Source organism: Hylobates moloch, unplaced genomic scaffold (assembly GCF_009828535.3).
Source record: "Hylobates moloch isolate HMO894 unplaced genomic scaffold, HMol_V3 SCAFFOLD_18, whole genome shotgun sequence".
Lineage (NCBI taxonomy): Eukaryota > Metazoa > Chordata > Mammalia > Primates > Hylobatidae > Hylobates > Hylobates moloch.
This window is the reverse complement of record NW_026652293.1, coordinates 51,842,943-51,859,519: the sequence shown is the minus strand read 5'-3', so window position 1 is coordinate 51,859,519 and position 16,577 is coordinate 51,842,943. Positions and strand designations below refer to the sequence as shown.

The 16,577-nt window shown below is 36.0% G+C and overlaps 1 long non-coding RNA gene across 2 annotated transcripts; it reads right to left on the bottom strand.

The window, feature by feature from the left end:
* Window positions 1–2,732: 2,732 nt before the first annotated feature.
* Window positions 2,733–16,320, bottom strand: LOC131381867 (uncharacterized). Of its 2 annotated transcripts, none has more exons than XR_009210889.1 (5): window positions 16,126–16,320; window positions 14,634–14,741; window positions 12,812–13,032; window positions 8,099–8,169; window positions 2,733–2,807 (listed from the first exon to the last, which is right to left on the bottom strand). It is a non-coding gene; the product is annotated as an uncharacterized LOC131381867 (long non-coding RNA). The 2 variants fall into 2 exon arrangements; XR_009210888.1 differs by lacking the exon at window positions 2,733–2,807 and adding an exon at window positions 4,747–5,006.
* Window positions 16,321–16,577: the final 257 nt, after the last annotated feature.

Below are 16,577 nucleotides of genomic sequence, written 5' to 3'. Positions count from 1 at the left end.
CCTAGAGTTTTCTTCTTCAAAATCTGCTGAAAGTATGTGCAAGCACAGCTTAGAAGTGCAGAAGAGTTATCACTTCCCAGGAAACGTTGCAACTTTGGGTGGACAAGAGTCTATGGACAAATGCCCCAGATTTCCATCTTTGGGAAGCACAATTGTGGGGCACAATTCTGAGGCACATTTTGCGTGGTTCCTTAGAGGGTCCTCCGTGGGATGGAGAGAGCCCCAGTTGCCCACAAGGATTGCTAATGATGGAGCTTGATTGGCTTTTCCACTTCTCCTGACCTGCTCTCCTTGCTCCCTCGCTCATGCTTCCTAGGATCACTTCCTGCCTAAACTACCTACAACCAAGTCCTTGCCTCAGGAAAACCAAAGGCAGCACACAACTCTGATTTTTCATCTAACTATAAAAGTACCTATCAATTTTGTCAAACAATAGCTTATGTTTATTTACATAGTGTAATGGCCAATGGCCAAAAATGGCCAATACCAATGGCTTTTTTTATAGGAAGCATGTATCCTGTATTGCATGCAATTACCAACAGTACTCGATTCAAGTTGGTTTATGACCATATAGATTATTGTGCACATAGTTGGTCTGTTGGTTTGCAAGCTCCTTAAGAGAAGAATTGTACCGCTAACTCCCTTTACTTGTTATTTCTTATGGTGTCCCCTGTTCTGTCTTTGTTGAATTCACTATTTCTTAATTTTCTACTTACATTTAAAATTTTACTTCTAGTTTGATAAACCAGTAGTATTATGCTAAAATAGGAGGGTTAACGTTATGTAGTTATTTTATGGTACTAAGGTGTGGAATCAGTATTTCTAATTTTATGAACAACTTCAGATGTTCACAGGAAGATGGAGATTGCAACTAACTCCTGACAGTTCTTCACATTAAGTGACCAGAATCTAGCCTCTTTTTGCTATTAAAATGGCATCCCAATTTTCTTGACTGAAGATACCACATGGTAAGGAGTCCAGTTTTGTGCTTATACACTTGAAAAAGTCATCTCTTTCCTACCTAGGTTCCCCACTCCAATTTTCCAGAATTTGGATACAGGTTCCCTTTTTGAGTAATTTCCTGTGTCCTCCTATAACATTATTCCACGGATTTGCTAGTGAAATGAAATACTGCAGTGACCTTTTTAATTCCCCTGACTTTTCACAATCTTGGAAATTTAGCACAACAGCAGGAGTTTAATCATACTCAATGGTGTAAAAGACAAAATAAGGCACCTTTAAATTCAGAAGGAGATGTGACCTCCAAGGTGTCAGAGCCTTCAGAGACTCCCTTGCTGTCCCTACGGATTGCTGAAACTATGTTACTCATGTTTCTCAGGCCACGTCACTACATCTCCTGCTGACACATCCATCCCCTGCTTACATTTTATTTTGAACCAATAGGCTACAAACTCCTGCATCTGTACCACATTTGAAAACTTACTTGCCATGCTGTTTGCATTCTGTATTCACTTCTTTTTTAAGAATGTAATTTTTGGTTTATTCACCATAGTATTTATTTAAAGGTTTCAAAGACTTTCATTTCACTGTTAAAACCTATACTGTGACACTGGATATTTGAAGTCTCTACAATATCAGACTGTAACTCCATGATACATGATGCCAAATACCCATTTGTATACATGAGTATCTAACCACTGGTGGGCTGATTCTCTAAGTTAAATTGCATGGTTAGTCCGATTCCTTGTGGATTTAGCAGTGCCCAATCATTTAACCAAGTGTCATTATATGTGTTTTTTAGTTTTAGGTCTCAATTGTTGTGTAGTTTGGTTGATGGATGAGATGGCCTAAAGAAAAGAAAGAAAAAAAGAACAATGTTCTTCACATAGCCCAAAGTGACAGAGGAGATCAGCTCTCTTAAATCCCCTGTCCATATAGCCATTGTGATCAAGGTGATTGATGAAGAATCCTATCAGCTCTGAGCTGTTGAGGTGTCAAACTGATAGGAAAAAGCAGTACTCACAGTATGCCTGCAAACAGTTTGAGAGGCTAACAGTTAACACATCTCTACAACTGGATATGGCTTCTCCTGTCCTTTAGATGCACACAAGTGATTATCAATTCACATTTACCATGAGATTTTGCTCTCTGCAGCTTTGTAGGTATTCACCCTTAAAAAGCAAATCACTTGAATGTTTCATCTTCCATAACTACTTTTTTGAAGTCTTAAACTGAGCCCTGCTAATGAGTATAGGTGTGTTACTGCAGCTGGAAAAGTATGCTATGTGTTTTGTTTAGGCTTTTTTTTTTTTTTAAAGCATTTTTACCCTTCCCACTAAGTGTACTTTGTGGATTATCTTCATTACAGTGGTAGACAGTAGGCTTTCTGCTTTTCAGCTTCATAGTTTTTCTTCCCAAAAGAACGTCTGTCTCCCAATGACCTGTATGGTCACAATTAGCCCCTCAAACACAAGTCCCCATGAAAACTGAAACCAAAGAGTAATGAGAAAGAGAGACAAACTATATACCACTTATTTTCAGGCCTGAATTTACTAGGCTCCAGGCATATCAAAATATTGATGCTGGGACTATTCTCTATATACCACAAAACAGATTTTCTGGTAAATTATAATTAATTCAAAGATAAGAGAGTTTGGTTAATGCTTACATTAACCCAAATCAAATATAGCTGTAAGAATATATGTAGTAAATTTATCATCATCGTAATGTTTGATACATATTTGAACTATAAAATATCATATATTCCTGATCATTGATCTAAAGATTCTTGGCAAGGGGGTTCTTCTTTATTTAAAATTGCTTGTCTCTTGATTGAGATGGAAGTACTGAAAAAAAAAAAAAAAACATAAAGATGTCATTGCTCTGATCTGAGACTGGGGAACTTCAGGCTCCATAAATTTGTTTTATTTGATTTGAATTAGGCAGTGGATAATGTATCTGGACACAGTTGACAAGAACTTATTTTTTATTTAAAGAATTGTTTAAAGAAAAGCAAGCTCATTAAAGAAAATGTAGGGGGAAAGGAGAAAAATAGAACACGCAAATACACAAATGGTACTATTACCTAAATTACAAGCAATACATCGCTGGCATTTTGGTATTGCTGTTTTGTATTTTTGAATATGAAAAGATTTTTTAAAATATAGTTTTGATCATTTTACATATACTTATTTTAAAATCCTGGTTATTTAACCTAGCATTATGTACCAAGACACTACTACATTATTATTAATACATACTTTTCACAAATTAAATCTTATAAGTTCTATGTGCAGACAGTGTTGATTGCCCATTGAATACCTTTCCCCATTGTATCCTTGGTAGAAAAGCCCCAGTTTGTTCAAGGGACTATCCCTCCTCTACATAACTTAGCGGGGCATTTTTTACTTTTTTATTTTTTTTAAGATCTCGGTTTGGGTGTCAATCATAGTGGTCCCATTCTTATTTCCATTGGTTGGCTATAGGGTACCGTGTGACCCATTTATTCGAGTGAGTTGTAATAGGGAGGTCTGTCATTTTGCTCATAGCTGCATTTCAAGCTTTAGATTACTGCCTCACACTTATCGGGTGCTCAATAAATAACTGTTGAATGAGTAAACTCTAAATGCTAAAGAGTTTTCCATTCAAAGTAAGAATTTATTACAAAAGAGAGTTCTTTCTGGATATTGCTGTGCCTATATGTAGTGGCTGGAAATGCTACAGTCATCTTGCTATCAGTATAAGGATGAAGCTAACCCAAAAATGAGGTGGACCCAGAGACTCAAGGAAGCAAAGCCCAAACCATCCCTGCAGATCCATTTTAGATTTTTTTTTCTTTTTTTCTTTTCTTTTTTTTTTTAGAGGGAGTCTCGCTTTGTCACCCAGGCTGGATGGAGTGCAGTGGCACCATCTAGGCTCACTGCAACCTCCGCCCCCAGGTTCAAGAGATTCTCCTGCCTCAGCCTCCCAAGTAGCTGGGGTTACAGGCACCCGCCACCATGCCCGGCTAATTTTTTTTTTTTTTTTTTCAGATGGAGTCTCACTCTTGTCACCCAGGCTGAGGTGCAATGGTGTGATCTTGGCTCACTGAAACCTCTGCCTCCCGGGTTCAAGCAATTCTCCTGCCTCAGCCTCTTGAGTAGCTGGGATTACAGGTGCCCGCCACCACGCCTGGCTAATTTTGCCATGTTGGCCAGGCTGGTCTCGAACTCCTGACCTCAGATGATCTGCCCACCTTGGCCTCCCAAAGTGCTGGGAGTACAGGCATGAGCCACCGTGCCCAGCCTCCCTTTTAGATTTTTTGAGATGATGTTTTCTTGTTTAAACCCATTTGACTTAGGGGTTTCTGTCACTTGCTACTGAAGTAATCTTAACTGATGCACACTGTTTTATATCCAGAGTTTACAAATCCTCCATTTGATGATCTACTATTACAAGACATACTAATACAATCTCTTGCTAAATTTAATGAAAAGATGGATGTTGATTTTTAAGAGATTTTATGAATGTGATATATATTTTATAAAATTCAGCAATACTTAACAAAACATGGTAAATATACATACAGATACTGCCTTAATATAAATATCAACACCTGGTGGACCTTTGGAGATTAGATAATTCTGTAACTCAGCCTACACTGCTTTTAAAGCTGGGATGATCCTTCACTGCTTTCACTTCAGCACCAAATTTCTGAAAGTCATTGTTCTGGTCATCTATTGCTGCATAACAAATGACTGCAAAATTTAGTGATTTAAAACAATATTCATTGTATTATTCCTCATGGCTTCTGCGGGTCAGGAATTGGGAAAGGGCTCAGCTAGCTGGTTCTGCCTATGGAACTCTGACTGCAGTCAAATGGGGGCTGGAGCACGATCGAGGTTGGAGCCGCAATCAGCTGGAGACTGATTGGGCATCTCACTCACTTCATGCGGTCTCAGGACTTTCCACGTGTTCTCTGCTCATGGGCTAGTTTAGATTTCTTCAATACATGGTGGTCTCAGCATAGTTTAGACATAGGTTGCTCACAGGGCAGCTGGAGGCTTCTAGAGGGAAGCAAGCCAGATAGAAGCTACAGTGCCTTTTGTGACCTAGCCCAGAAAACATGCAGCATCACTACTGCTTCATTTTATTGGTTGCAAGTGAGCCACAGGCCTTCCCAGAATCAAGGGGAAGGGAATTATATTCTGCTTCTTGATGAAGGAGGAGCAAGATTGTAGAAGAGCTTATGGGTAAAGGGATATTGTGGTGGCCATCTTTGGAAAATACAATCCACTACAACTATCGAAGACCTTTGTGTGTTGTTTGTCACTCCATGTCTCTTTCTTTTATGTTAATTTGGATGTTTTCCCTCTATGTCTAAAATCTGTGGAATGACCAAAGCTTTCAGTTACTCAGAATTAAAGAAGTCATTATTTCTTTCCATGCAATTCCAGGACCACGCAGATCCCATAACGAGAATCAAATTAAGTTCAGAAAGTGAAAGAACTAAAGAGAATAATGATGTATGAGAGCATGAGTTTGTGTTGAGAGAATATAAACAGAATGATGTGTTTTAGTATGAGTGACAAGCAGTGGCAGGCATGTCTTTAAAAAATAGTAAGATTGAAGCTAAGTAACAAATTTGGGGAAAAAATGTGTTCAAAAAGTGAATCCCTATAACCATAGTTAATTTTCACCCTGCAAACTGATTGTCTAGTCAGAAGTAGATATGTAACATCTAAGCATCTCCATTAAAAATTTTATGATCAATGACTTTGTGTGATATGGCTAATGACATGCATTATTTAGTACAAGAACCTACCCATTTGGTTAATAATCTAAATATACATAAGGGAAAACTTTTGCAATGGAAAATTAAATGTACATTTTAGACATAAGCAGCTTCCAAAAACACACAGGTTTCCTTGTAAGAATCACACATCATTTTAAAAGGAAAAGTAGAAAACCAGATTTAGAAAGTCAATCCAATCTTTCAAGAGACCACACACAAAAATTAGAACAAAATGAAATTCTAGCAGCTGATGGTAACATCCAATCTTATATATAAAAGTAAACAAAATGTAAAGTGCTCTTTTTGGTTAAACTCTCCTCTTGCCTTGTGATTCTCTTGAGACCAGACTTACTATGTTATCACATCTAGACAAAAAAACCCACAAATCCACTTTCAGAAGTGTTTTTCAGTAATGTACATCATGGGGCAGGGTGGTGGTGTGGAGGGATGCAGAAGGATGTTACATTGTACATCTGTTTTCCAGTCAGCACAACTTGGAGCTGTCTCCCTTTCTGGACCAGATTTTACTTTGGTTCTTTTTGATCTTGTACTTCTTATTCATGCATTGTGCTTAACATGTGTTACAAACATAATGTGTTTAATTATCTGTCTCTCCCATTTGACTATGTGGACATGAAAGTGGGGATTGTTTCTGTCTGGCACACCTAGCAGAATGAACGAACAATGTCAGTAATGTTTTATTCAAAGAGGAAAATGCGTGTGTGTGTGTGTGTGTAAACATATTGGAAGAGTACACAGAAATTGACTTGTTTCTGTAGTTCCATAGGGTAAAACTAAGGCTTGCAGTAAATGAATCAGCAAGACAGGTTTCAAATCCTTACAAAAAAAGGAAACATAAGCTGTACATGATAAAAAACATACAACATTATCTGCTAACTTTTCAACAAAAGACCTTTCCAGTCACACCAGCTTTCCAGCAATGGCTCAGGTTGCCTCAATATGCGATGAACCTACTGACATGAGAATATAAGCAGAGGCCACAGGAGTGTCTCTCCAAGCTACTACAGTAGATTCTTGTTCTGGGTGGACAGTGAGATTAAATGCACTCTCAATGCCCTTCTAACACTATGAAGCTAATCTTAGTACAATACCAACTCCAAATGGAGTGGATAAGGGAAAATTGGCACTTCAAAGCACCTCCTATAGACAGACATAGGTCTAGTCATTGGGGATACAGCCATGAATAATGCAGAAAAGTCCCTGTCCTCATGGAGCTTAGATTCTATTGAAGGAGATAGGTGATAATCAAGTTAAACAATAAATAATTTTAAATAACAATTAGCACTATGAAAAAATAATGTACTGAGAGTGACTAGTGTCGGGACCAGACAACATTAGATAAACTGGCAAAGAAGAAAACATTTTATGTTCCATATAAGCTGCATTTATATTTTAGTAGCATTTCTATAGAAACATCCAGGACATATTTAGTACTGGCACTTCAAAAGTTAACATTATCTCTGAAAACCCTGGTTCAGTGTATTATATGAATGCCAAAGAGGGGAGACACACCCCCTGATTTGGAGACATTACAACAATTTGGGAAAGACAATTATGACATTTGTAAATAGTTATATAGTAAAACAGAGCTGTTGACAGCAAATGAGAGGATGGGGTAAATATTGTAGTATATCATCAAAGGGGAAAAAGTAACATGATCAGGAGTTGACCAGGGAAGATATGAAAATGAAGAGGAGTCTAAAAATATGAATTTTGTAGTAAAATCATTGGAAAACCAAATGTTCAGATTATAGTTAATGTGATAATGGAATGCCTATTACAGGCCCACATATTTGATGTTACAAATTTCTGACATGCTTCTGCATGTAAGATATATCATTGCAAGCTCAGGGCCCATTAATATGTGCAAATGTTCATGCAGCAGATGGTATCACACTGTATAAACATTATCAATGCAGATATTAGTAGCTAAAACGTTACCTATTTCATGTACTCAGTTCTATAACATGGACCCCAAGGATTGCTTAATTGCGAAGGTTTGTGATGTATGATTCTCATCTCACTTTTTTTTTCTGTCCAAAGAAAAGATCCTTTAAAGTCCTCACACATAAAGTGTCTGTGTGTGCATGTTGTAATCATTTGTCTTACTATTTTCTCTCAAGTGTGGATAGATGTACAATGCAATTTTATGCTTTCTTTTAGGAAAAAGTTACGATATTGGAGGGGAAAAAAGGAAAGAATTTTTGCATTCATTCATTAATTTATTCATTCAAAAAATAATTTTTGAAACTCTATTATGTGCCAGGCACTGAGAAATCAAAGGTGAGGAAAAACTGATACTGTCCTTTTTCCACAGACCTATGTAAACAGCAAGGTACTCACATCAGGATCAGCAGGGTGTTATGAGGAAAGAATGTAGGCTCCCCATCTAAAGAGGCCTTAAAAAGTATATTCTAGAATGAAAAATATATTAATGTTTATAAGAAAGAAAAGTTGGCAATTTTGATGAGGAAAATGAACACTAATATTTGTTAATGGACATATGGAGTTAGTTTTATTCTAAAATGCTTTGAAATTACTTTGCATTACTTATAAGTCTCTGCTAAGAAAGAATTCCTATCTTCAAAGCACTTGGAGAAACAGTTTTTAAAATAGAGTAATCACGTCAATAATTATATAATATATAAGAATTTTAAACATCTCTAAAGAGAAAGCTACAGTCCTTATTATTTGATAAGCACTCCTAAAATAACCTGGGCTGTAAGAACAGGGCAATGTAAGACTCTCTTCAATTTGTGGAAATAATCAACTTTGCATGAATAAATTAATAGAAACAGTTTTATGTCTTTGATTGCAGTTGAACACTACTGAGTGTTCCTGAGCATCTGAAATGCCTTTCTGAAAGTTCATTCAGCAAATTCACAATGAATTGTGAATTCAGTCTCCGGCACTGTACAAATGGCATCAATGTGGAGCACCAAAAACCAACCCAGTATGACCATCCACCCTATACATTAATTCAATTTAAAACTATAAGGAAACCAAGAACAACCAGATGTTGATCTTAAGATACTACTGCACATCTGCCACTGCAGAAGGATTTATGAAACTCTGCAATGACGGGAACCTTTTCATATATCAGCAGCATTCTTTATTCTGAGTGTTGTGCTGCCTCTTGGATGAAGACATCAAAGAGCCACAACCAACAACAACAAATTTAGCACTAAGACTGCCTACATACACCAAGCAAAATGGGAATTTGAGGCAATAACCAGGATACGCTTTTAAAATTCCCAACAATTTTCACACTGTTTGGTCAAATCTTTTAGGGAACATAAATTATGCAAAAGCTTCCCCCTCTGGTAGCTTCATTTCACCTTGAATATGCAGAAGAGGATACCCAATTCCGTATTAATTCCTAGTTTTGTATTTTGAAATTTAACGGTAAACAAAACGCACCTAGTCACTCTTGTATAATGATATTTTAAAAAATTATTTGAGGAACATGTTAAAATAAGATGATGAAACACCTTAGAAAAGTCTACTTTATGAAATATTAATTTTATTTAGAAATTGTTATTGGAATTTACTTACTGCATAATTTAAACAAGATTAATTTCACTTAATATAAACAGATTCCATTGTAGTAGGCTGTCAGCCTTAGGACAGTTTGCTATATTAACTCTGCAATTCTTTTGAACTATTTTAATACAAAATAGTATGATGGGTTGAGGGTAATTACTTTTCAATAGTTTGGTTCTATGAATTATCTTTTTAATATGTATCAAGAAGCAGGATTGCCTTTCAGTTTGAAGGTTTAGAACCTTTTAGTTGCTATTCTTGCTCTTTGCTAAAGATGACTTTAAATTTCTTTGTGAATTTTTAATTCTTTCATTTGATTATTGGGAAGATATAGAAAAAGTTCATTTTGATTCCAAGAGTATAATATAAAATTAATTTTCTCTGGATAAATTTGATTCATATTAAACTATTTTAAAATGTATATCCATTATTATCTGAAAAATATCTATTGACCAATAGTTTGATCCTTTTGAAAATATATCTTTAACATAAACAACATTTAGGAAATGTAAATTTGAAAGAAGACTCATGATTAAATCATTAGGATAAGATGTAAATATTATATAAAATGTCTTTTAACAGGGAAGAATTTCTTGTAAGTTTTAATTTGGTTTTGATTTTATGAAAGCCAACAGAAATTTTACAATAGCCTCCTCTTCTGATGCTCCTCTTTCTGACCACCAGATGTCAGACTTTCACTGCAAATTTAAAATTCTTCATTGCATAGTAGACACATTTTTATTTGTAAATGTTCACTATTCTGAAATCATTTCTTTTTCACCTCCAGCACACTATTCAAAAACTTGCCTTTGAATATGAATACACAAACATGGATGTTAGCTGTTTCAGGCATACATTTACAGCTCCTACTTACAGTATGCTGATTTTCAACTCACTAATGAGTTTCATATTTTGAGATATCGCTTTACATTTATACATGTACATCAATAATAGAGCTCCCTCTAAAATAGAAATGTCATACATACATGCCAAAATATGACTATATTTGAAACAACATATAATTTAAGAATACCAAAATGCATTTTATTTTTGATTCTGGCAAAAACAAACAAAAAAACAGGTGAGAAAATATTTTAAGTATTTTTGTTTTTCACATAAAATCTAACTTACATAGGTGTTGTTTTTGCACAAATATCTATAACATCTATGCCAGAATTCATAATCTTCTTGAGACATAAGCATAATTTAACATATTTACCTAATTTTAAATGGAAAACAGTAAACATCAGAGTATTATACTTTTTTAAATTTTGTATATGCTACACCCCAAATGCACAAAATTATTATAATACAAATTCATCTTTTCACTTAGCTATATATAATGTATTGTGAATATTTAATTTAGTTTAAGACTTTAGTTCATGCTTTTAAAGAATCATACTTTTTAGTTGTGTATAATCCCTGAAACACATTAATAGAAATATAAGAAACAATATGTAAAAGTAATTGAAGAACTTTGGTGTTAAAGTTTTTATGTGTATTAAGATTTTAAGTTTAAAAAAAAGATTTTAAGTTTAATATTTATTAGTTTAATTAATATCTGACTCTAGGTAGTACAGAACCTAAATAATTTCCAGAAGTATGTAACTGGAACAGGAAAAGCCAGGAAAAAGTATATTCTGTTTGCATCACTGAACATGATTTTTAAAAAACCACATACACCCTATCATAAGCATTAAAGTATTAGTAAATTGGCAACGACTGGTAAACATGCTACTATTATTTACATTTTTGACTTGGCATTAACAATGGTAAATTGTAAAGCTACTAAACAACTAGTTACAGCAAATTAATGTGATAGCTTTCTGAAAGGAAAGGAAAAGAAAGAGGCAAGGAGACTGCTGGAATGTTTGCAGGAGGGAACTATCTGATTTCAGCCAAATCTCCCAAGCCTTTTAGAATCTGTCTGCCTTACGGCAGTATATCAAAAATAATACAATTGACATTTTCCTGTCTTCATTTCTGTTAAAACTTTACATTCTATTATTCTTCCCAGTTGAGAGACATCAAATTCCAAGAATTGCTAAGACTGGCTGTGGTAGTCCTGATTTCTTTTATAATAATCTTTTGATTGTTGTTGATGTTGAAAAAGTTTTATTAAAATAAAAAGAACTACTTTATTATTTTTCAGTTAATATAGTTATGTCTCACTCATTTCATTCAATGTGCTTTTGGCATCTTTCTCTTTTTAATATAAATTATAATATTTATCACAGATTTCTATCTTTAATGCTGCTTAGATACCCTTTTTAAAAAGCTTCATTCAATCTGTCCTCTTTTAATAAATATGCATGTATTCCTTAGTAAGTGAATAAAACTTTGCTTTCACTTAATAGTAAGTACTTCATTCTCATTATTGAGACTATGTGGAAACCTTGAATACTTGTCACAGATTCATTTTATAATCCTGAGGTTGGTTTGGCATTCCATGATTTACGCAGGGGCTTTGCTTACAATAATTGATTCATTCCATACTTGAAACCCACTGATCTCATTACAATTACAGGAAGGCATTTTAGCTGTTGCAATTTAGACTTACCTCAAAGAAAAAAAAAAGGCACCCTCTACCCACTTTGGATTTCTGCAACATGTGAAATAATTAGGTCATATCATCTATCAAAATAAAATCCTGTTACTGACCTTTCTAGACTCAAAAGCCTGCCCTGGAAATATACAATAAAACATATTTCATTTTGAGCAAAATTTGCATGGTTGAGAATGACACTATTATCAACTATTAACTTCACGCACCTATTTTTCCATTAATAATTTTACAGTATTAAAATGACCAAGACACAGGTTCCAACTATAAATTCTAATATTTAAGTCAGCTTCTACAAAGAAGCTCTCAGTTCTAAGAACCAAAAATATGAAATGTAGTATATTAAGCATACCGACTGAATATTATTGAAATCCTGACTCATCTTCAAAGGTATATGCCATATTTCTTTATTTCACATACTGTTTCATAAAAATTAAAGAATATATTTTTAAAACCAACTGTCATATTAAACTATGTCTTAGAACACTGCATTTTTTGAAGGCTTTGATAAAAATGCAGTGGGTCTTAAAGAACACATAGAGAGAATTCTTTTTATATGCTAATATTTTGAACATTTAAGAACGCAGAAAATATTTGGTGAAATACTGGTTATTTAAGGCAAACCGAACTAGCATTTTTATTTTGTAAATCATTTAAAGGCTATTTAAAAAGAAAGGGGTGTTGCACATCTCTTCTAGTTAGGTTCTTTTCATTGAACTTTCACTATTGCTGCAAAGACTTTTAAAAAAACTACAGTTTATTACACAGTAATTTTATCCACAGCAGAAAACAAGTTTACTAAAGTTAAAAAGGACATTTTTACAAGAAGTATTTTCAAGCACTTATGAAAAACATGAAATAAATAAAATAAAAACTAGGTTGTGTGCACTTAAAGTTTATCGCTTAGGAAACCGTCTCTTTAAGCTAATGTAATCATTTCTATGACTTACCACTGTTTAGCTATGGCGGTGGGAGACATTTCTCTGGTGGGGAAAAAGAAACTTTGAGTTTTCCTGTCAATTGTGAATATTCTTGATTTGGCTGATGGGAGTCTTGATCTCCCAATCCTAATATCTTCAAGTGCAGGGAAATCTAATTCATTAACTTTTCCAAGCGTTTTAAAAGTTTCTTTTCATCAGAGACCATTTTGACCTTCTTTATCCATACCACTCTAGAGATCAGAAATACAAATGACAATAACAGATACCCATTAGTTAGTAGCTCAGAAGCCCACGCTGTATGACTGTACACTCTAAAGGCAAATTATCTTTGTACAAAAATATCCATATTTTAAATGAACCGTTAGACACTGGATACCACAGTGACAAGGATCCTAAGATCAGCATAGGATCATTTAAAAATGTTCTAATCTTAAAAATGTGCGATATGAAATATTTTTAAATGTATTTACAGCAAAATGTATTTTTAGAATACCCTCAGATAATTTACTCATCTCTCTTCTATTTATATGTTTAAATTAAATACTAAAAGTAAAGCAAAGTCCTGAGAAATGACTGATTTCAGCCCAAAGGATAATTGTTGTTCTTCAAGTTACTTCAAAATTATAGGAGGAACAGGTCTTTTCAAAACTTGTATTGCTTGAACAAAAATGAATTTAATTTACATAGGTGTTCCTTTTACTGAATAACCCTTTAATAATTAGTTTAGTGAAAAATGTGTTCTAATAATCCAAGGAATAGTATCAGATGCACGTATCAAGAATTTTTCTTCCTTACCAATAACTATATTTTAGACGATTTTTTATTTCCAATATTAAAATAAAAATGTTTACAGTTCCTTTGTTTAAAATAATCATTTTATAATTAGTACATAATATTTATAGAAACAAAAGGGAATTTGTGTTTCAAATTTAGAATATATTGAAGTTTTTAGGAGATAATAATTTAAAGAATTTTAAAGATTAAGACAAATGACTATTTTTCAAGGTTATCTATGTTTGTAAGTGGTGGTGTTGGGTTTCCTAGACTTTAAATTTACAAATTTTTTTAGTTTCACAAAGTTGTATTATAGCCACACCAAAGGAGAGTAATGCATAAATTTGAAAGTTTTTTCGAACCTTTAAAATAGAAATATTAATATGAATGATTACTGTAACTTTCTTTAGCCAACTATAAGTAACTTCATTCAGGGAAGATAAATTAGTAAATCTCAATGCTTTAAGTTTTTTAAAATAAAAAATTTAAAATTAACTAGAAAATCAATTTTGAAGTACAATATTAGTGAGAATAACTATAAAAATCTATAAAATACTTTAAAACTGAATTGATTAGAGGTGACTGAGATAAATTTTCTTTAAAATTACCTAATTTTCTATTAGCTATGCCGCTCCCTTTTGTCTCATAGAGTTTCTATTTCATATACTCTATTTTTATATATCTTACTGAAATTATAAAACATACACTGTCCTGAAACAAATATTAGTCAAACAGACATTTCAAACTCCACTGATATCTAAAATGCCCTTAGAAAAAATAATAGAAATGACTTAAAAATAAATCTGGAAAGACTGGCATTACAATAAGCTTTTCGTTAACTAAAATAATCTATTCACTACGTTTTTATTTTCAATATTTTGTTGAAATAGAAGGCATTTATATATATACTCTTGTTACTCTTGTAGAAAAGAGATTCCCCCCTTTTTCAAGCATAATTAATGTACTGAAATCACTCTCCCGTCACTTATATAATTGCAACCATTAATAAACATTTGTGTGGCAATATTACCAAGCAGCACCTAAAGTAAATACATACTTTACAAATTCTGGATTATGTTCTCAATTTGCACTCCATTTCCTTTTTCCACTTGGTTATATTTCCCTCACTTCCCTTGTTTATTTTCATAATCACACCTTCTCCGACCTGTCCAAAGAACCATAATGGCTACAGTAAAAAACACTGTACAGAAACATTTTCTACAGCCAGTTTATGAGAGTATTGATTCATTTTGGATACTTTTTCTTGCCACTCTACTGCTTTTCTGCCATTCTCACACGTGCTCCTTATCCAGGGCACTTACATGAACTCCCCTCCTCTCTCTGATGATTTCATCGTCCCCCCCACCCACCATCAAACATTAAACCCCTTGAAGGACTACTCCCCAAATCTCATTCTGTAACTGGATACATTAACTTTAATTTTAAAAACTGGGTTTCTCGTGAAAGTTGGCTTTGTGACTAGTTGTCTTAGAAAATTCTTTGCACTGGGAAACGGACTATATGGGAATTTCCTTATGTTTTCTTTTTCTCTCCCCACAATGCCACATAAGGTGCGATTCAGTATTTTTGATAACTTTAAGGGCAAATAATATTTCATGTTAATTCCTATTTCCTGAACAGAATTTTAAAGCAAAATAATATGCAGACAGTAACCCCCCAAAGATGGTTTAAAATTTTTTTCTCATTTGCATAGCAAGATTTAATTTCCATCCCTTAAATATGACGAATTGCTGAGATTTTCTCCAGTTAATGCTTTTAACAGCTCCCAATAAACTTCATTAATCAGGCAAGCTCGAGGCCCAATGTGTAGCCTGGAAGCAGCTAATTTGCTTGATGAGACCCCGACTTCAGCGAATAAACAGGTGTATAATCTGAGGGCTTTATGGCCTTAATTACAGTCTAATCAGTTCAGCGGTTGGCGGGCAAAAGAAAGAAAAAATGGTGGGGGTGCGGGGGGAGCTCAAAGCCACTTTTCCTAAAATAGGCGACATGTCCTCTTTCTTAATACACCTCAACGACTGATCTTCAGTTTCTTCTCCCCATCTATTTCCTCCTTCCCGTCCTCTGGCTCTTTCTCCTCGGCCTTCCTTCCCCTTAACCTCTGCGTTCCCGCTCCTCCTTTCTCGCCGTCTTGGCGTCTCCCTGGGAAGCGCTCCGCTCCCGGGCTCGGGCTCGCACCTCCGCGATCCCGGTTTCTGCCGTTCTTCGGGCGGCGGGGTCACTTTGCTCCCCCTCTTGTCGGCGTCCCCCCTTCCTCCCCTCTCTTCTCGCCCTCTCCTCTCCCCCAGGCGTCTCCCGCCCCCGCTCCCCGCTGCACATCCTCCCTGTCACCCGTGGGCCGCCTGACAAATCACTTCAAGGGCAGCCGAACTTTGAAGGACAAGACAAAGCTCTGGCATATGGTCCGATCCCCAGATGTTTGTCTTTCTTCCGCAGCAGCCCCCCACCTCCCCCTGCCCGGGGTTCGTCGGAAACCCAGGTCGGCACTTCCTTCTCCTTGCGCCCCGCGCCGCTCCCCTCTCCCACACCTCCAAGTTCCCCGCCGAGAGGGAAGTCGCTTAATTTTCCTCTACGGCTTTTGTTTCGCCGGCCTCCCTCTCTAGCCGATTAGTGGGGGGCAAGGCGAGGTTCCTTTAACCTAAGGAGGTCTGTGGAACTCCGCCGTGAGAGTCTCTCGGTCGGCTACCGGGACGTGGGGTGCGGGGAGGCCGCGACGCGGCGGGACAGGGCAGGGCCCCGCCGAGGTGCGGTCCCGAGACGCCGTTCGCGTCCCCGCGGGGGCGCGGGCTGGGGCCGCTCTGGGTTCCGGCTCCGCCCGGGACTGGAGGGCCCGCAGCGGGTCGGCGGCTCCGCGCCGTCCCCACCCGCTCACTCGGGGGCGCACTGGCACTCCCAGGCCCCGGCCGCGGAGGAGCGAGCCTCCTTCGCCTCGCAGCGCGACTCCGACTGGGAAGCCGCGGCAGGGGTGATGGAGGAGACA